Source organism: Lissotriton helveticus, chromosome 3_2, assembly GCF_964261635.1.
Source record: "Lissotriton helveticus chromosome 3_2, aLisHel1.1, whole genome shotgun sequence".
In the NCBI taxonomy this organism is placed as follows: Eukaryota; Metazoa; Chordata; class Amphibia; order Caudata; family Salamandridae; genus Lissotriton; species Lissotriton helveticus.
The window spans coordinates 401,442,290-401,461,545 of NC_136062.1; positions in this window are offsets into that span (position 1 = coordinate 401,442,290).

The window sequence follows — 19,256 nt, forward strand, 5'->3', positions numbered from 1 at the left end:
TTTCAGGTACTTTTCAACTTCGATCCACCCTTGGATCCCACCGGACACTTCTCCTTCACAGCGCCTGCAGCCTCTTCAGCTCCAAGCACCAAGAATCAGCGTGACGAAACCCGACACTACTTCGACCCTGTGCACCCGCTTCCTGTGGGTGAGGTAACATTGCAACGCCGGTGTTCCCACACTGGTACACACCTCTAGGGTCTGTGTCTTAAGTTTTGTCCCTCTAGGTTCAGCGGAAGTGTCCTTAAACTCTATTTGTGTAACTTTTACGCACCATTGACTAACATTGGTGCATGCGTGCGCTTTCAGCGCTGCACCCGAATCCCGCGGGCTTTTCCCGACTTCAGCATTGCTTGTCCCGACTTCTCCCAGCGATTCCCTAGGCCCTAGGCCCTAGGCCTAACCACTGTTCGATTGGTATCTCTTATACCACTTGTTTAGTATATGGTCTGAGTGGCCCCTCGCCCTCATCCATATTTGTGCAACTTTGTATGTTATACTGTGCTTTTGATTTAACGCTTGTGCCCCTTTATTCATAAAGAGTACTGGGGATTATTGTGAGTAATAAATACATATATGTTTATAATATATACTTGTGTGGTGTCCTTTCATTTGATATTACAGGATTGTGATTGGTAAAACAGCTCGCTTAACATGACCTCTTGAGTTAAGCCTTTAAGGCTGCTTAGTCTATTAAGATAGCTTGTCTATAAAGTTGACTTACAACCAGACACCATAAGGGGATATTTGGGCTGATACAAGGTGGTTCCAGAATTGGAAACATCATATATCAGGCCAACTTCTCACAGCCACCCCATACATTCCTAAAATGCAACCTTCTATATTCCTAATACTCTTCACATTAGCAAATTAACATTTCTTAGTACGGTTTCCTATTATTATTAGCACAATGTCCGCAAATCCGTTTCCACCCAAAAATAATCATTTGGAATATAAAATATAAAAGCTGCTTTGCCTGTATTAATTAAAATAGCACCACTACTTGCCTTTGCAACTGTTCCGCTCATGAAATTGTATAATGCCCATTACACTAAATAGAAGTGTATACTTCAAACACATTTAATTTCTTCCACATAATAGTAGTAATCGGACTGTCACTACTTTGTCCGGCAGAAAGCACTTTAGTTGCAGAACGAATGTGAAAAAATAAAAACAAGTTTACGATTAAAGCCACATACGTACCAACACATTTAAAATACAGCACCAACCTTAATTCACAGACACGTCTTTCATATGCATTCAACTGAACTAGCCCATAGCCAACTCAGTCTTCGATCTTCCCGAGGCTGGCAGAGTAAGTCGCATTAAATTGATTAGCTGTAATTTACAGCGCTTGGAAATCTGCTATGATACGCTCTACATGGTGGCCACCTGAAGCGTCACCTCAGGCAGTTTGCAGCCCTTGGCCATTCGCATGGATGTAGGTGGCATCCATAAACAACAAATACACTTGTATAAATTACCTTTTTTCACTACCCTGCCCTTAGCGCCCTCTTCTACATAAATGATTTTTTCTGCTTTCCCTTGTATTTTGGACCTTCCCTTCTAATGTTACCAGCCGTATCCCCCCTGAGTTTGCACGTTTCGCTCTACTTTCCTCTGTGGTTTCACACTCTGATCTCCTCTACGGGCATGATCCCCCTTACGCCTCACGCTCCACAGTGTGTTTATGTTCTCCTTCTCTTCCTCTCCGTACTTCCATACCCTTGTTTGTCTGCACTTTCCCCAGCGTGACCACTATTCCTGCCCCAACGACTTTGCACTTCGGTCCTCACAGCTAACTCAATTATGTTTAGGACCGTTTCGTTTGTCTGTTCAATTGGGTTTACCTGACAAAAGGGATTATCTTCCCCGAATTTCCCATAACAGACTGCATTTGAGACTAGAATTTGTCCTCCGTTAGAGCTCCCGCAACGGAAGTCTTGTATCCCGTGGTTGTGAATACACAGACACAGCAGCCAAACAAGTAGGTGAAACTACAACAAGAAAAGTGAGGCAGAGTCTGCTCACGCTGCCTGCAGGCCCCAGTCTGCCCTCTGATTGGTTAATAAGGAATACCAATCAGAGAGCTGACTCGAGTGTGCAGGCAGTGTGATGAGGGGCGTGCTCTCGACCGATGACGTCAGTGAGAGAAAGAACAGCAAAAACACACCCCTCTATCCTAAAAAGGCGGGGCTTGAACGGAGTGATGCCCCTCTCCTCCAATGGCTGGCCTCCGTTTAGGAAGCCAGCCAATGGAGAAGAGGGGCGGGTTCAAGCCCCCCATACTGTAAACATAAAATCTCGGCTGCGCAACACTGCTGCGCAGTGTACGCTAGGCCGAGACCTAAAAAAGGACTCTTTGGGAGATTATGTAAGAGCAAACCAGAAACAAGTGCCAGTTGTGTGGTGAATGAAGAGAAGGATGAAATGTTGAACCCTATTGTGATATTATGCATTAATGGTGAAAGTGTAAGCAGTTCTCCTAAGTGTCTGGTAGAAATAAAAGGGAAAAATGTGAACGTGATGGTAAATTCTTGTGCATGGTACACCATTACCAACAAATATTTGTGGGAACTGAACTGGCTGGATGAAGAGTTTAATAGAGTTTGATGTATATCCTTGAGGCTATGCCAGTCACAGGAACGTTCGGCTTGGTTATTTTTGGGCAGACATATGTGTTAAGCAAAGAAAAACTTGTGGGAAAATATATGTGGGCGCCAAAGGTGATTCCATTTTGTGATGGCCTCATCAACAGGAATTTAAAAAGAAATTAGATCCTAATGCAATCCTACCAGTTTATGCTGGAGGTAATGAGAAATGAGATAGGTTCATGGATGAAAGAAGAGCTGAATTTCCTGAGGTTTTTTGTGACAAATTGGAAAGTTTGTGGGTTTGAAACATAAATTAAATTATTGAAAAATGTGGACCCAGTTATAACGTTAATGTGGGACACTGCAAGAAGATATGCTGCATTTCCTCTGCACATGTGAAGATCTAACAGAGGAAAGGAGACAGCTTCTAAAACCACTTTTTAACCAGAGATGCATTCGCACACGGACACAAGTTGTGTTGCCATGTTTTGCACCCAAGGACACGCAGCTTAATTGTAGCTTTGTAAAATTTTTAAGACAAGTGGAGAAACAAATGATGAGTCAGAACAGCAATACAGCTGACAAGGAAAAAGACTGACGCTGTTATAATAATTGCTTATTCTATTAATGTACTGTAAATATCATTTGGTTATAATGTCTTTTAACAGGTTTTAATTTGTAATGAGAAAATTTGTAGCAATGGTTTTAAGTAACTATGCTAAATACAATAAACTTGAAACTGGACCCAGTTATACACAAGGTTCAAAATGCTCATCTTACGTATAGAGAGAGAAATTGAAGGAAATGCTGCAGGAGGATTTATGCAAAAGAGGAGTGATTCAGCCAATACAATCATCACCATTGTTTTCTCCACTAGTCATTGCTTTGAAACACTCGGGAGATATTTGCTTGTGTGTTGATCTCAGTAGTCCTAATAATGAAAAAAGGATTGATAAGCATCCTCTGCCTAATCCTTATAAATGTATTTCACTGTTGGCTAGGGCAACTGTTTTTTTCTACTTTAGATCATGGCAGTGCTTACCATCAGATTGAGCAACAAGCCGACTCACTCCATTTGACTGCATTTGTCACCCCAGTAGGTATTTTTTAGTTTAATAGAATGTCTTTTGGTTTGGCTAGGGCAGCATCATTATTTCAAAGATTGATGAAGGTAACCTTTGAAGGAATACTAGGTGCCATAGCATTTCAAGATTACATATTGGTATATGAAAAGAATGAGGAGGAACATTGGTTTAATCTAAGAAAAGTTCTCCGACGTCTAGAAGAGAAGGGTTTGTCTTTGAAAGAGTAAGTGTTAATTGAAATGTGAAGAAGTGGAATATCTTGGTCATTGGTCATATTTAGGCAGTGTAAGATTCTTCTGTTCAGAGAACTAAGGAAAAGTTATTATAATTTTTGGGTTTAACCTAGTTATTCTTTAAGATCATTGACAACTATGCAGAAAAAGTCGAGCATTTACAAAAATTATTAGAAAAGAAAAATTAATTTATTTGTGAAGTTGAACAGAATTATGCATTTGGGCAACTAAAAAAAGAAATAGCAAATGTCCCTTTTCTCAAATTACTCGAATTGGAGATTGAGTGTATTGCGTAGCAGATATCAGCAACTTCGGATTGGGTGCTACTTTGTTACAAAGAAAATATTCTGAAGAGCATGTAGTATTGTAGGTATCTTGTGCATTGAGAGAGTCAGAAAGGAATTATTCTGCGATTGAGGAAGAGTTCTTGGCTGACAGATTATTTCAGGCAGTTCCCATAAGGAACAAGGTCTGTGATAAGAACAGTTCAGAAACGACTGGTTTATGTTCTTTCCCCAGGGTTTGGCAGATGTCTAAAACTAGGCTGGCATTGTTGGCTGCAAAATTGCAATTGTATCAATTTAGAGTTGAATATGTACCTGGAAGACTAAATGTACATGCAGAATTGTTGTCATGTTTAGCTTTGGATCTAAAAATCCCTGAAAGTGAAATATAAGATGATTGTGAAGTGGCTTATTGTTGGACCTGGTCCTTTGGGCAGGTTCACCCCGAGACTTTTTTTTGCTTTTTCCCAGCCTGTTTTTGGAACCTGGGTTGGTGATTTTAGGCCTCTGCGCACTTTTTCACTGTGGTACAGTGTAAAGTGCGTGTGCTCTCTGTGTATGTGTGGTGAGTGACCTGCCCTCCCATAGGAATGAATGGGGAATATGTATGCCCATGGTAGTTCCTGATGTGTGGGGAGTGCAGGGTCGAGTTTGATATGTGTGAACTCGTGAGAATGAATGCTGCAGAATGGTATATGTGGCATGGCTGTGTCTAGTCTAGAAGCGCCACTTTTAGAAGTTGGCATATTTGTGTAGTGAGTCTGCTGGCACGTGATTGGGTGATGAGCCTGGCCCAGGAGTGCCTGGGCCTGCTTGTGGATTTACTGTCCGGTTTGAGTGGGACAGGGGCTGCAGGGCCCCCGGAGGGGGTCGGAGCCAGCCCAAGGATGAAAGGCCACATCTGCTATCAGGGAAGCGGGAGGAGATGGTGCCGGGCTGTGTCTGCCTGCCCACCATGCTGGCTCTCCCTCCTGACGGCCCACTGTCACCTCTGACCTGAGGCTGACAGGAGAGGGAAACCAGATACACCCAGGGCTCAGGGCCCGCTAGCACAAAGACTTCAAAGGACTTCAAAGCCTTTTCTGTGTATAAGAAGGGGCTGTGTCCCCTTCCAAAATGTTCTTATCTTGTTCGTACTTCGGACTTGAATCTACCAGGGGCGGGCGCTGCCCAGCCCCTGCATGCCTGGAGGACTTCTGGGGGACCCCTCTGCCTGTCCTGGAAGGATGGGGGGACTTTGCTTTACCCTAGAGGGACTTTGCTGTATCCCCTGAAGGACTTTGCTGGACTTGTCCCTGTAGCACTGAGGGAGCGCTTCATTTGCATCTAGCGCTGAGAGAGCGCTTTATTGTCCTTCTAGCGCTGGGAGCGCTGTGTTTCTTCTCTTTAGCGCCTGTGAGCGCTTCACTGGGACAATAGCGCTTAGGAGCGCTTTATTTCCGATTATAGCGCTGGTAGCGCTCTGCTCATTTTCCTTAGCGCTTGGAAGCGCTTTATTTCCTATGGCCGGTGCCCACCCGGCATCTGGCCCGTAAAAGAAATCAGCCCCCGCCTGCCTGCCTAAGAAGGAGGGCCGCTGCGCTGCCCGCAGCAACCCGGAAGTGGTCGGCTGGCCGGCCAATCTCAGCGCGGCCGGGCGGAAGCCCCGCCCCCGCAGCCCGCCGAGGAAGAAAGGAGAAGGCGCGGGAGATGGCGGCCGTTCGTGGGGCTCCTCTCGGCTGAGGGAGCCCCGAGGAGAAGAGGTGGCGAGGAAGGAACGTGGCGGCCGGGTGACAGGGCTCCCGTGTGCCGAGGGAGCCCTGCTGAGGGAGAGAAGTCCGGAGCGGGAGCAGCGAGGCTCCCATGTGACCGGGAAAGCCCCGCCTTCTACCCCGCGAGAGGAGGATGACCCCGGGAGCCTTGCTGGCTCCACCCTGGGTCCCGGTCCCGAGACGGGGGACCGGGCAAAGCGAGGAGAGTCTGCGAGGAGCAGGAGCTCCTCAGATGCCGACGAGCCTGCCCCCCGCCGCACCGAAGACCGCCGAGAGCAAAGGGGAGCAGCCGGTGAGTGAGGGCTGGGGCAGGGCTCCGTGTCAGTGTAGGGCGGCCCCAGATGGCAGCGGGCCGCCCCAACGGTGCCTGGACAGCTTGTTGAGCCCTCGTGTGGTCCCATTGGGGGCAGGTGGTGATTCCGAGTCCTCAGTGAAGGACTCCGATGAGGGCAGAAGAGAAGGGAGGGGCGCCGGGACACGTTGTCGGTGTCCTCCCCTCCCCCCAGTAGCGCGAGCGCGATTATCGTCAGCATGAAACCCTGAGGGCTTCAAGGGCGGCCCCGGTTGGCAGCGGGTCGCCCCAACGTGACGCAGAGCCTGTGTGGCTCCAACATGAGGGGGCCTTGCCTGCAGAGCCTGTGCGGCTCCCGCATGTGGGGCATGTGATGCCCAGAGCCTGTGTGGCTCCAACGTTGGGCACGTGTAATGCCAGAGCCTGTGTGGCTCCAACGTGGAACTAGGTGTTTGTAGAGCCTGTGTGGCTCCAGCATAGACATAGGTGTTTGTAGAACCTGTGGGGCTCCAGCGTGGCGCAGTGGGCGCCTGAGGGCCAGTGAGGGCCCCGGCGCAGTTTTTCTCCAGCTGCCCAGCAATTAGTGGGCAGCTGCACAGTTTAGGCGCAAGATGGAGAGTGAGTCCCTGAGAGGGATCGAGATGGCACAGAGGTGCCCGGCCAGTCACAGCTGCGCAGCACTTAGTGCCAGCTGCAGCGTTTAGGCCCTTGTGAGTGTTCCCAGGTGCCCAGCAAGTAGTGGGCACCTGCATCGTTTAGGCCCCTGACATTGAGACTCAGGGCGTTCTAGCCCCAACAAGGCCAGTTGGCCTAGGGACTGCCACCGGTGGTGGCTTATGTAGGTTTGGCGCAATTGTATGGCACTTCTGAATGTATTTCCTTGCATCACGTGTTATTCCTGCACCTCTGAATGTTTTTAGACATCATGTGACTTTTGCGCTACTGTAGTATTCTGGTACCTCTGAACGTATTTGTATTGCATCATGTGCTTTATTCTTAATACCGCTGACTGTGTAGGTTTATGCATTATGTGTTTTTCTTTACTACTCCTCTGAATGTGTTTTATACATCATGGGTAATGTGTTCTTTCTTAGACCCCTAAATGCTGTGTGATACTTAGGTGGTTGTTCTTTTTAGTACAATTGGTCCTAGTGAGGTCCTGGTCCCCTGCGTGACAGGCTCCTAAGGGTTTAGGGTTGCGTAGGTGGTACTTACCTGTTCCCAGTAGTTACTGATTGTGATCTATAACTTACTTTGTGTTACAGTGATTTTATACACTTTTATTCTAAGTTCTATAAGTACTATTTCTATTTCTAAAAGTGCTGATTATGACAGTGGCCCATGTGGCCCTGTCCTGTGTAAATAATCCCTTGTGAATATTGCCGTGCCCGTTGGCACAATGTACATGTGTGATTTCTATCTGATATGTTTTTGACAATACAAAAGTTATTTTAATATAACCTTGTGTGGAGTCTCTTTTGTGGTGTGCCTAGTATGTTGTTGCTGTTGTGCGCTGACGTAAATGCTTTACACATCGCCTCCGAGTTTAGCCTAGACTGCTCGTGCCAAGCTACCTAAAGGGTGAGCAGGGGTTATCTTGGCGTGTGACTTCCTTGCCCTGACTAGAATGGTGATTTCGGCCTGGCTTTGGCGTCAGCCTTAGACTACCAGAAATATCCAGTTCTAACACTTATACTATGGAGTTCGTTGTGATTTCCAAAAGATTTTGGGAAAGTCATTAGAGAAAAGATGTTGAGATAACTTTAGTATGTCAGTATTTGATGGAAGGTTGGCCAGAGGTAGGAAGTTGAGTGGAGAAACAGCTATATTTTTTCAAGATAAGAAATGAGTTGGTGTATGGTGGAACTTGTATGTTTCATGGTGATAAAGCTGTGTCACCTGTGGGTTTGTGGAAAGAGATTTTTATAATTGGACATGAAGGACCCATAAGAATGTCTGCTACCTAGCGGCATATTAGGAAGTTCTACTGTGGTCAAAATTGACGGGATTGTAGTAGAAATGATGAGAAGATGAACACTTTGTGCCAACAGTGAAAAATCTGTAAAGTCCTGTGATACTAACTATTCAGCTGGCTCCAGGGCCCTGGAGAAAGTTAGTAGTGGATATTGTTTGTCAGTTAAGAATTTGGGGACTACTTTCCAAGATGTGGAGTGAAATATAAGAGAACAGTCAATTATTATCCTCAATGTAATGATCAGACGTAACAATTTAATCATGATCAGAGGTAACAATTTAATCATGTTATTAAAGAGTCCATACAATTGGCCTGTAATGGTGGCTCACATTGGAGGAAGACTTTGCCGGCCATTTTCTTATCTTACCTAATTCTTTTACTGGTTGTTCACTTTTTAAATTGCACCAGTGGAGGATACCAGGAACCAAGTTTGCTCCGTGGTGGTTGAAGAACTGTAGAGGCGAATCTGATGTGAGCATTGATTACAAAAAGATATGGGAACGGGTCGAAACGTATCAAAGAAAAATGAGGAAAGAGATGGATACAAATAGAGGAAAGTCTTCAGGATTTAAAATTGTTTGGGTGACTGGGTTTGGATCAGGAAGCCAATAGTTTATGGAAAAGAGTTACACAAATGGTTAGATCCTTTTCAGGGTGTGGAACTTTATGACAAAGCTGTAAGGGTACAAGGAGATAAGATTTGGAATTTGAGCAGAGTGTCAGCGTGAAGAGCTCCCTTATGAATGGAATCTAATGATAGTGAATTGGATCCCAATGAGAGATAGTGATGAGAGTGGTGAGAGTAAGATCTGCCTGGATATGCCTTCTGGTGATAAAAGTAATGTATTTATGGGTGTACGTTTGTAGTTTCAATATCGGATTTCCTTGCATGTTTATAAACTGTATACATCTTATTATGAATTCTTGTTTCGTAGATATTTGTACATATAATTTATGACATTTTTAAAAGATTTTTCTTTTCAGGTTTAATTCTTTCGTTCCTGTTTTTTTAAAGTAGGAAGATTTGTTATATTGTATATTCTGTTCTTGGGGTAGTTGAACAGCATGTGAATGGAATGTAGGGCTGGAAAATTGTGGGGAGAAGGCAGGGAAGGTTAGAGGGAAACAGTGTCGGCAGAAACCTTCTTGTGATGGCATTGATTGTTAGTTGCTCTGATTGAAGAAATAACCTTACCAGTTTTCAAGGAACCAGAGTTCTTGTTTTCCTACACTTCCAGGTGTAGGACTTGAGTACTCCAGAAACTGATGTGGTAACAGAAGAATCTTACCATGATAGATTCCCTGAAACTCACTCATTCACTTGTAGGAACAATAACCTAGTATTAATATCAGTATCATTGTACTCTTATGCAGTGACATAGCTTTATTTCTTCTTTCAGTGTACAACAGTCAGCCATGATGGTCTGTCTAGAAGACTAATTTTGGCTGTCCTTCCCCAAAGGCACACATGGCAAAAGCCGGGCGATAACCATAGCACTTGCACTTGAGAGACTAAGGGACCCATAGGGTGAACATAGACATTCTAATTGGTTTGGCCATCTGTTACTCTCCTTCTAGACATTTTGAAACTTAGCAACATGACATCCCTGAATTCGTAGCATTAGGATGGAAGCAAACTAAAGTAGGTGCAAGAAGCTGTACCTGCAGCATTCGGAAAAACAAAGTGCAATTTTCCTTGTAATATAGCGCCCAGTTTGCCCGCATATTGGCCCCGGGACGACTTGCCAACTGGTCCTGAAGTTTTATTGTAGACCTGAGTCTGATTAATTTCTCATGCCCGCAAGAGTCTGTATTGCAGAAGTGAGAATTTGTATCTCTTTGTTTAGTCTTTTTGTCCAAATAATGAACTTGCCTACATTTGATCGGATGCCTACCTCAAGCACATTAAAAATATGGTAACTTGTGCATTTCCTCTTCACTTCACATTTATTTCAACCTCATTCAGATGTCATTGTTGGTGGTTACCCACAAATCTAATGCTTTGAAAATGTTTACATAGCATCCCTTTAGGCCCATTTCCTTGCCACTTTCCTAGACTGACTAATAATAACTATACCCACTGGGCAAATTACTGTCTTTAGTGCCAGGTATTGTGGTCAGAAGATTCTGCAAATACTGACTCTGTGAATCAAGAATTGGGAGATAGATCTGCTAATGCAGCTGCTCTTTGGGAGTGTAGGACCTTAAAATCTGAAATGCCTTAGATCTTCCACCTTGAAGCAGAACCAAACCACATAAGATGCAGGTGAATACTTAAAATGTTACTATTCATGGGCCAGCTATACTGAAGATTGCCCCCCTTTTATCTGTGATCAGAAACATGACAGATTGGGATACTATCCCCCCCAAACTCCCTTGTTGGGCATTTGTTTGCCTACCAACATTCTTTTGCTCCTTACCCATAATGTATACCTCTGTGCTCTTCAATTACCATAAGAAGATGTGCGTTACAGTAATCTTAAATATAAAGCTTCTCACTCAAAATGTTTGGGCACAAACAGTACAGTATGCCTTAGCAGGTTCAAAAAGACTCCTGGTCGTTTTGAAATCAGATTAGTTGTGAGAAACTGAGAATGTTTCTCTGTTGGCCACTGCAAGTAATAATCAAAACTCAAAGTTCAGACTGTTTTAGAACTAGGTTAGTTTGGTTTACAAACCAAATGCAAAGTTAAATAACTGATATGGGGTGGGTGGCTAAAGACCGCTCCCAGATGGCTTTCGACTAGATGAATCGGGCTCAGTGCATGGAGCAAGACCAATCTTTTCTCCCGGTCCCAATGATATGTCCACAGGCCGTGCACTATGGTCTTTGAGGCAGAGAAACTGGGAGATTTAACAGTTACACAATCGTAATCCCTGCTACTCAGCACTACTCATAATCTCAATAGCGTTACACTACATGTGGTTGAAGATGACTCCAGCTGTGACATCTCTGGTGACAGCACATATTCCATCACAATCATATACACATCTGTTGCTTAACGTGGCACTGCAGTCTTGGATCCATTCATTGGGAAGGTGTATGTTGCAAGTAGTAAAGGAAGGTATAGTTATTTATTCAGATTAAAAATTGTTGCTATTGTACCACACTGAAACCTAAAAAATACACTGAAAGTCGTACCTGCCTACATCCGCTACTCATTCACTTTAGACATGTGCTGTTCCTATTGTCCTGCATGCAGTACCCACTGTGAACAGTGAGTGTCCAGTACCCCAGCACAGAACACCTGCTAGTAATAGCGATACCTTAAGGGCTGTGGGGAGAGGAGTCGGTGTAACGTCTAGGGCGGTCAACCTTGAATCTGGGGAACTGGGTTCGAGTCTCGGCAACGACGCTGAACAACCTGTGATTCTGGGCAAATCACGTAATCTCCCTGTGACTAAAAAAATGAATATCCTCATGTAACGTAACAGGTGCAATGTAAAACGCTCTGATACCTGATATGGGTAAAGTTTGCGCTATATAAAACTACGTAAAATTAAAAAACAAATACTTTTTTTTAATGGCCTGACTGAGCGCTCTCAGACTAGTACCTCTGTACAATGCTCCCCTTGAAAGAGCCTTGCATCTTGGTAATTTCAAAGTCGAAACCTGGACGGTATTCATTACACCAAAGATTACTGAAGGTTTGCAACATTTCATTGCCTTCAATCCTTCTTCTGTCTTCAAGGGCCTCCTCCAGACTAAACCCTGCAAAAAAGCTAGTTTCCTCCCCTCACACACTCTCTTAAACAGATGGCATTGGAGGTAGTGCTATGTGATCCCTAACAGTGGCACATGTGTTAAAATGTGTTTAACCCGGGGTTGAGATTGAATGGGTGTGACAAGGCATGGCATCATGGCACCCTTCTAATGTTCTGCGACTCCCATCGCTCATTTGATTTGTGTTACGATAAATCCACCAGAGACATGTTAGATGTGGTACAGGACTTCAATCACTGCTACATGACAAACAGGCCGCCAGCTTCACCCGTCACACAGCACTTGCCAGCGCTGGAAGGCAGCTTGTTCTTCAAATACTACATTACACATTCTAGGGTCATCCATTTCTAATTAATAGTATAATTACAGCATACACCCCTTCTCTCAAAAGACAGAAACACAAACATATATTGGTATTGCATGAGGTAAATACCTGTAACTCAATTTGCAAAATAAGTAAGAATAATTCCAAACATTTTATAGAGCTAGGATACTACAAATATTGTACTACCTTTGTGGATATTAGTGTCTCTTTTTTGTCATTTGAGAGTCGTTTGAGCGCCACCTTAACCACAAATGCACTGCTCCCTACTTTAACTAAACCTGTGTTCTGCATAATTTCCAAATGGTTAAAGCATGTTATTTACCTTTAATCTCAGACTAACTATTACCATTGTGCTATCAAAGGTTTGGAATGGAAGTTAGGGTTCTTCCCTGAAACAAAGAATTAGGATTCATCTGCTGTAGAATGTAGGGTGGCCCTGTAATTCCGCTTCTTGTCTCTTTTCCCCATTCCAGAGCTCTGTGTGACTATCTGTAAACATTAGCTCAACATTTAAAGCACTCCACCAAACTACTTTCCTGTGGATGGTATAATGCCATACACAGGACCACCACAAAGAGAAGCCATTGTCTACTGGATGGTATAGTGCCATTCAGTGATATTTAATTTCCTGAGACTTCGGAAATGCTTTTAAAAGTTCCAATGTAAATTGTGGCCTGTTATCTGATTTACTTTCAAACACATCAATCAAGCATGTCGTCATATCCTCTGGCATAATATTGATGACTAATGTCACTTCTACCCACTTTCACCATCTATGATCAACAAATCTATCCAGACACACCCTCACCAACAAACGGTCCTCAAATGATTGTACCCACATTTTGCAGAGCCATCCTTCGATGTACACAGGGAACAATCAGAGTTTCCTGAATCAGTTGGAATCTTTCCTTCACAGTGCATGGTAAACAATTCCTGATAAACAGCTCGAATTGGTGATACCTGATTGGGCAACAGAATTCACACCTTTCTTCTCTCTTTATGGAAAACATCCCAAAGTGGCATTTATGCAACAGGGCCTGAGGTGTAAGCGGACTTCCTGTTCATCCTAAGAATGCAGTATGTCACGATTTGTCCAGCATTCATCACATACAATTTCTTTAAATTTCTCCCAATGTTTACTTATCACTCGAACTACCTTGCAGGTCATCATGTACATTTATATCTAAAAAGAATTTACCTTTGTAGAGCACAGACAAATGTCAATCACAGCCCAAGGTACTCGAAAATCATGTTTAAAATTAAATGTATTTTATACCAAAAAGTATGCCACTTATGACAAACATGATGCATATTTCGAGAAGATCAAGAGCTACTCAAACAATGTACTTGGTTTTTTTATGAGATTTCTCTATCCTCCAAGTCCCGCAGCTATCAGCCTTTTATAGATTACCATTCACCATTGTTAACCCTGCCTACAACATCCTATCATAATTTAAGAAAAACTCCATATCAATACTCCTTTTACAACTGCATCCAAGGCAGTCCACCACTCTACTATCCTTCTCATCCTGCCAATCTTCTTTACTGACGTCATCAGAACAACTTAACTTCACCCTGGCCACCAGCCAATTCTCTTCTTCACTACTACCACTCGTACCATCATCCTCCTAAGGCAAACAAGAAAAATAATCTGCACTGACATTGCGACTACCCCGGACCTTCTTCAGATTAAATGTGAATTCCTCACATATGCCCACTTTTTTTTTTTTTTTTTGAGTTTTATATAGCGCGAACTAGAACCGAACCGAATCAGTTATCAGAGCGCTTTACATTGCACAAGTTACGTTTTTACATGAGGACACACACTTTCATGTTTTTTTTTTTTTAGGCACGGGGAGATTAAGTGATTTGCCCAGAATCACAGGAGGTTTTGGCGTCGTTACCGAGACTCGAACCCAGATCCCCAGGTCCGAGGTCGAGCGCCTTAGCTGTTAGGCTAAAGATAGGTTTAAAGTGAGAAAATAAAGCACTAGGGTGCGTGCGGTCAGTGTTGGCTGTGTCATAGTACTTTTATTTTTTTTCTTTAAGCCATGTTGGACAACAGCTCACGCAGCTGTGCAACATGTATAAAAAACTGAGAAATCCAACAGTTTTAGCATAGGTAAAACCTATTGGCTTTGCCAATGCTTGTTGTACATGGTTCAAGCTTGGAAGTGGAAGAAACTTCTAGATTCACCCCTTCACCCCTCCTCATTCCCCACCCACATCCTTCCCCCCCAGTTGGTTCTGGAATTTCCTTCCTACCTGCCCAGGCTCCAAAAGATGTCTAGGGTGGCAAAGTAGGGCAGATAACAGCTACTTCCCTTCCACCCTGGCAGGATGGCTCATCCTACCAACACTCAGTCCCCCTTTGTCTCACTGTCTGGGAGGACTATACAATGGTCAACAGTCACTTCAATAACAGTCATGTGTCCCAGGGTACATTCTGTAGGAGCCAAATGGTTAAGACAAGAAAGTGGCACTTTTCTAGAAGTGACATTTTCCAAATTTTTACTTAAAATCCGACTTTACCATTAAAGAGGATTTTAAATTACAATTCAGAAGAGACACAAAGGGCTTTTCTACTTGTTGCCATACAAACGTTATCACTTATTAAATGTAATAAGGTAACCCAACGCCGCTTTCTTTGCCCAAAAAACTGACAACATTAAGAGTGATCTTCGCATTGACGCAAGACTCTACACCACACCCAACTGCATAACACCCACCGAACTAAAAAACAATGCTACATGGTCATCCTTTGACACCTACTCGGAAGAAGAAATAGGCAAACTGCTCAGCACCTTGAAACCTTCCAATCACCTCACGTATCCCCTACCTGCCAACGCTGTCAAAGATTTTACCTCATTGCTCCTTCCACTGTGGACTAAAATTATCAACAGCTCGCTCCAACAAGGATCCATCCCTGACTCCCTCAAAGTTGGACAAGTCACACCCTTACTAAAGAAACCTACTGCTGACCCATCCGACCTAAACAACTACCATCCCATTACCAATATTCCCACTCTCGCCAAACTATTGGAAAAATGCGCACAACTACAACTGACTAAACACATTGATCAGTTTGATCTCCTCAACGCTCATCAATCAGGCTTCCGAGCAGGACATAGCACTGAAACCGCTATGACTCACATAATTGACGACGCCCTTCAAATACTAGATCAAAATGATACCTGCCTCCTCATCCTTCTTGATCTCTCCTCAGCAGTCGACACTGTTAAACATGAGAATTTACTCGAACTTTTGAACACTAGAATGGGTCTATCTGGGACTGTTCTCAAGTGGTTCACCTCCTTTTTACACAACAGGTCGCAGAAATTCAAGAGTAACAACCTGATGTCCTCGCCAATACCTGTTTCGTTAGGTGTCCCCCAAGGATCCTCCCTATCACCAAATTTGTTCAACCTAGTTATGGAACCTCTCACCTCCTTACTACAAGCATCCAATGTACTGTTTCACATGTACGCAGATGATACCCAATTGTATCTCAAACTACAATCCCCCAATGACATTTTACTCCTGAACTCAACGATCAGAAGCACCCAATCCTGGCTTGCCAACAATCATCTCAAACTCAATGCTCTGAAAACAGAGTTCCTTCTGATCTCACCTCCCGCGAAGACCTCTACCACTCAAACCTGGCTTAAACAGCTAACTGCACTCAATGTCCTACCCACCATCGTCGACTCCAATCTCAACATGCAGCAACATATCAGCAAGGCTACTAAGGGAGCGAACTTCTAAATCAATACCCTGAGGAAACTTAAACCCTTCCTACCAGCCAAAGACTTCCAAACTGCAGTACAAGTACTAGTAATCCCGCGAATTGAATACGGCAGCATCGCCCTCTGCCAAAGGAATAGTAGTTTTAACTCTACTTTCCTAGAATAAACATCTGCTTAAGACTTATGATCAGTTCACATTTCCAACTCAGTTCTACCATATGAATGCAATGAAATGCTTGCCTGCCCACCATGAAAGGCCTCCTTCTGTGTTACTGATGCGCCTTTGAAGGAAAGCAGCTCCGCCATCCGTTCCCCTTACCGCCCTGTTTTGCAGGCCTCCCTGACTCTGCCGCTCTCTGCCAACTCTGCTGCCCACATCCAGCATTGCTTTGCTCACACCACTGGTTGTGTTGTTCTAGTCATTTTATTGCCTAATCGTTCCAACTCGTTTTGCCTCTCTAGTTTAATTGTAAACCCTCTGTTGTCAAGTCCACTGTCTTAGTTATCTAGTTTCCTGACTGCTTTCTTTTTGGTTTGCCTCTTCAGTCCAATTTTTAAACCCACTGCTGTCTAATTCATTGTTTAGTCATTTTGTTGCCAATTGTTTTCTGTTTTGTTTTGCCTATTTAGGTTAATTTGTAATCCCACTGTTGTCAAATTCACTGTTTGGTCTTTTTTTGGTGTACAGTGTTGTTTCTGATGCAAGGAGTCCGCTGTCCCCGCCGCTCGCTTAGTTTCCCGCCCGTTCGCCACTACCCACCTCCCATCGCTCCCTTCCCCTGCCAGGTACTACTTAATGGGGGCTGCAGTGCAGCCGGGCCACCGGCACCAAAGGCAAGACAGTCTGTGCCCGTCAGCACCTGGACCGCATCCAGTTCCAGGAACCCTGGCTCTCCCACCACCCACTGATACTCTGCCACCGAGCCTTGAACCCAAGACTGCGCAACACCAACTCTTGCCTCGCCTCTCCTCTCCTCAATCAACGATAGGACCTATTACATGCCATCATTATCTCTTCTCCTACAACTCAGGGCCACTCGCCCACCCGATATCCTCCATCACACCCACTTTGCGGACCGCAACCACCCTGTAACCTCTCCACTGTCTCCTGCTCAACACCTGATCACTCTACAAGCATACCACTGAAATATGGGACCCCATCACCATTATTGAAAGAGGTCTGTTCAGTTTTACAGGTTACAGTAACATCTCGCGCCAAGCTGCTGTTTGGGAAAACCCTTTGGTTGTCTAAAATTGCCTACTCTATCTCAACAACATGCTCATGTCAGTCATTGGTTTTTATACGTGGTAGAAACGCCTAGCTTAATACTTCCCCAACCCCAGAAGAAGTGCAGCTGTTCTTTATTTTGGGAACGCAGTGTTTCTTCAATTGCTGTCACCAACTACAATTTGGGTTTAATGTTGTCAGTGGCAATGGGAGTAGCCTAAATATTCCACACCCCTCACTACAAACCTACACTTCCCAATTCTCACTTTAGCATCCTCGTCGCCACTGATAAACCCACCAGAGACATGTGAGATGTGAACAGTACTTCAAGCACAGCCTTATGACAACCAGGCCAGCAGCTCCCCCATGCAGACAACAGCTGCTGGCGCTGGAATGCAGCGTGTCCTTCAAAGACCACATTCCACATTCTAATTTAGTTAGGATGCAAACCATAAATACATCATTCTTCAATACAGAGGCTGCAACCACATGACAACAAAACCAGACGTCAGCAATAGCTAGTCCCAAGACAACGCAACAGGCATTAAAACCACAAGCCAGTCACTGGCTCCAGAAAAACATTTATGGCTGATGTACTGGGACTTCCACCGGGGCCCCTGGGCGTTGATAACAGGTACCATTACCCAATGGTACTCACTCGTTGATCCCAAGTGATGGACATCTGTAAGCTACAGACTGCATAACATTATTTAAAGCTGCTGCATTAATTCAGTGACCGATTTTGCAAACTCAAAGTAGAGTTTAATAGGATTTAACGAGTGTGGGGTAGAAGGGAGCTATGCTCCTGCGTCTGCAAACGTACGCTGTCCCCAATGCTTACACTAATGTGTAACTAGGCGCGTTAATGCATTAGGTTCAGGACACACCTTGTAAAGGCTGCGCAGCAGCCGTCTCCATTAAATGATTTAATGTAGGCTTAGCGCTATTGGCGGTGTAATTTCATAGAAAACAGACGCGTGCTCATGATGCAGCCGAAAGTATTCAAGGACCGGGTACTTCGGTGAAATCATTCCTAGCCCCTCGAGGAGCACGTCAGATGCCGCTCGCGCATGGAAGCCCCCACCTCGTAGCCACCGGGTGGGGAGTAAAAACAGGGAAGCAATAACTTATCGCCTCTGTGTGCTTTCACAGCTGAAGAGTCAATACCTCTGGCTTTAGCGAGACTTGTGCAGCTCTGGCCAGCTTTAGGTTAGCAGAGCAATAACACATCTGCTTTGAGCTGGCTTAGAAGTGATGGGGAAGCGCGAGGGAGCCTGCGCGCACAAAGGGCGCCTTTCTCTCCCCTTCATCTGCTGTTCATAGTGTCTCTAAAGGCCGAGGTAAATTAATGGCTGGTGCCCTCACTGCCGCGCTGTCCCTGTAACACAGTCTGCCCTCTCTGGAGCCGGATTCATGTATTCTACCCTTCCCCCCGCCAATTCCTGGCCTCGTGTTTACAAAGGACCATGTGAGGGGGAATGTGGCCTCCGCCATCTTTAATGACACTTGTTTGAAGCCTACGGACGATGGGAAATATTATTCTTTTTTGAAAAAAAGATCAGGACAAAAGGAAAAAAAATGCAATTACCCAATATATTAATCGGCTGCTTTTAATGCCCTGTAAAAGGGAATCTGAGACCCGCTTCCCCGAGATTATGTTGCAAGCAGACACTTTTCAAGAGATAATCACTGCTCCCCACAAAGGCTCGATTCCTAATAGACCCATTTTGTCTAAGTGGATATTTGCTATCTTGGAGCGGAATGTCTGGGAGAAAATGGCGCCCGACCTCCAGGCGCAGAGTGTCAGAGATAGAGAAATGTAACTGGATGCGCAGTTCTTCGTGTGAGTTTGGGCGAACGGAGGTTCACAGGGAGCGGAAATTGGTTCCGCATAGGTCACGACCCTAGGTCCCTATCTAATGCGAGGGGGGGGGGGGGGGGGTGTCTGCAGAAGAGGGACGGGGATAATAAATAGGATGATGAAATATTTGCATGAAATATATCAAGAAAAAAATAATT